The sequence below is a fragment of the Triticum aestivum genome, chromosome 7D (assembly GCF_018294505.1).
Source record: "Triticum aestivum cultivar Chinese Spring chromosome 7D, IWGSC CS RefSeq v2.1, whole genome shotgun sequence".
Lineage (NCBI taxonomy): Eukaryota > Viridiplantae > Streptophyta > Magnoliopsida > Poales > Poaceae > Triticum > Triticum aestivum.
This window is the reverse complement of record NC_057814.1, coordinates 435620512-435623754: the sequence shown is the minus strand read 5'-3', so window position 1 is coordinate 435623754 and position 3243 is coordinate 435620512.

Here is a 3243-nt window from a genome sequence, read left to right as displayed (position 1 = left end):
TGTGGGCGCGGGCGCGCCGACGTGGCGCTCAGCGGTTGGCTGCGGGCGGCGGCGGGTTTTCGTCCGGCGACGGCGGACGCGTCCGGCCTCGGAGAGGGGAAGGGGACTAGGGTTTGATCTATGAATAATTTCGGAGGGGGGAGGTGTTTTATAGGTAGAGGGAGCTAGGAGACCCAAATTAAGCACGGTTTTCGCCCACACGATCGTGATCGAACGACCTAGAGAATGGAAGAGACTTAGAGGGGTTTTGGGCTGTTTGGAGGGGGTTTTTGCTGCAACACACAAAAGGACTTTGCGGTTACCCGGTTAACCGTTGGAGCATCAAACGACCTCCAAATGGAACGAAACTTGACCGGTGGTCTACCGGTGGTATACCAAGGCCACTTGACAAGACTCGGTCCATTCCGAGAACGTTCAACACCCGCTCACGAAAAGAAATAAAAGGGGTGCGCCGGAGGAGGTGGGAGTGCCGGATTGCAAAACGGACAACGGGGAAAATGCTCGGATGCAAGAGACGAACACGTATGCAAATGCAATGCACATGATGACATGATATGAAATGCATGACAAGAACAAAATGCAAAATCGAAGACGAAACCCAACCACGGAGGGAATTTCATAACACATAGCCGAAAATGGCAAGAGTTGGAGTTACAAATATGGAAAGTTACATCCGGGGTGTTACAGACTGGAAGCCGAGATAAGCGAAGCGACTGACAGCAAAGGAAGAAAGCAGGCCTAGATTAGCGACTGACAGGAAAGGACGAAAGCTGTCGAGGCAATGAAGCACCCAAAGTTTTTGTGCAGTTCCACCAAAATCGAGCATCCCTGTTGGCACATATATTGAGAGAGTGAGATTACTGTAATAGTGGGACTAGTTGATGAAACATACACTAAAAATAGAAGCACCCTCATTATCTTAATGGGTAAAGTTAGCAACATAGTAGTCTTGCTTAAAGAGAGGTATTAGTTTATTTAATCAGTGCCAATTAGCTCAACACTCAAAGCATTGCCATGTATCATAGGTTGCAAAACTTTAACATGCAAAGATAAAGGATTTTCTCATGACAGTAGCACGATACAAATAGAGATGACAGCAAACTAATATGGATGAAGGCCTTAGGCCCGTACCAACCTGAGGAAAAAAGCTTATTCATGTAGTCCCATAAGAGATGATAAAGCACTCACTGGAATCACTCAATAGTATATATTTTTGTGCACTTCAAATGTATGGTTGAAATCACTCTTGTTTACCAGTGCTGGGATTATATTGAAAGATTATCAAGAACTTCCAGCAGAATTAAAGCATAGGCTGGGATACAGTTTGTCGTGGTTTTGTCACGGCACATGTCCTAGACAAAGGACTTAGTCGTGGATCCATCGCTACGGGTTAACTTAAAGGGGTTAAAGCGGAAAAGGGACGCAAGAGAGTTTTATACTAGTTCAGCCCCTTACGATGTAGGTAAAAGCCTATGTCTAGTTGTGATGGAATTGATGGGGTTTCGATGACCAGGGAGCGAATACGCTTTGCCTGAGTCTCGAGTTGTTGTCTGTTGTCCTTGAACCGCCGCCGGGTCGTCCCCTTATATACATGGGTTGACGCCCGCCGGTTTACAGAATCCCGAGGCCGGCTCATAATCGTGTCCGGCTCGGTCTCTGCTACTTCTATCTTACAACACAAGTTTACATATCAATGCCGGTTTATGTCTACAGGCCTTAAACCGGCTTTGGGCCCTGGGCCTTCATGAAGCATCACCGTCTGTCTTCATGGACTTCAGATACAGATGAACTACTTATGGGGTTAACCCGGCCTCTCCTGGCCGGTTTACGCCCAGTGGTAATATCCCCAACATTAGGCCCCAGATTGATTTGAACTGGTTCATGTCAATCCTCAATACTTCAGAAAATTTCTTCTTCAACATCTTCACATAATCTTGTAAACTGCCGTGACATGATCTTCTAAGATCATGGTAAACCATCGTTACGTCACGTGCCATTAACGAGCCTCCGACAATCGAGGCGACCACTACTAGAAAAAGGCTTACTAGTGGCGCACCATTTTTGCTTACTAATGGCGCACTACTGGTGCGCCACTAGCATCACGCCACTAGTAATTTTTACTAATGGCGCACCGCTGGTGCGCCATTAGTATCTGGTACTCTAATGGCGCACCGGGCAGTGCGCCATTAGTATAGGCCACGGTGCGCCATTAGTATGCCTCCCAGGGGGCCATATATACCCATGTGCTTTGCCATACTAATGGCGCACTGCAGTGTGATGCGCCATTAGTATCCTTCGGCATACTAATGGCGCACTGCTGGGTGATGCGCCATTAGTGCCCTCTGGCATACTAATGGCGCACTGCTCTGGGATGCGCCATTAGTATCCTTTGGCATACTAATGGCGCACGTTGGCGTGATGCGCCATTAGTATGTGTATTAGGGATTATATTTTTTCTTTTCTGATTTTTGCACAGATTACAAAATATATTATTGGACAGAAAATAAGCAGCAGGACACAACAACAGCAGATTCATCGAATACAATAGAAGATTAGTCTCCGAATACAATTCATCATATTAGTCTCCGAATTCAAAAGACCGAACGAAGATAGAACATTACAAGTCTCGAGACCGCGAGTAGCGAGTTTGTCTTCACATTACAAGTCGATATCGATCATCTAAACTACCATCACATAGAAGAGAGATGCGGTCATCACGATGAGCATCATCGCGATGAAACTGGTCTTCATCCGGTTCCTCCAACGCTCCCTCCTCTCTCCCGCTAGATAGCGCGCGTATCTAGATTCCGCCTCCGCCCTAGTGGTGTACCCTTTGTAACTGTTACCGCTGAAACGGTGAACCTGTCTCCGACACTCCTCCCAGTCGTCATAGACTCCGGGAACCTTACCCTTGTACACGACATACGACGACATCTCTATGCACTAGCCAAACAACAGACAATACATAAGCAATATATAAGTATGCAACAAAAGGATCGGAAGAGAAAAGCAAGACATTAATAGCACGATTCATGGTCCTACTAACAAATAGCATCGATTACATCTAAGTTGAACGACTGTCCAAACCAAAGAGACATACAAGTTCACTACAGTTTAATTACAACATGAGCTAATGAATGTTTCAGAACTACACATAGCATCACAACTTTCGACTCGACTCATGGGATCGGAGCGTGGATGAAGCCGCCGTCTGTCGTGATGGTCATGAAGTCGCGGGCGTTG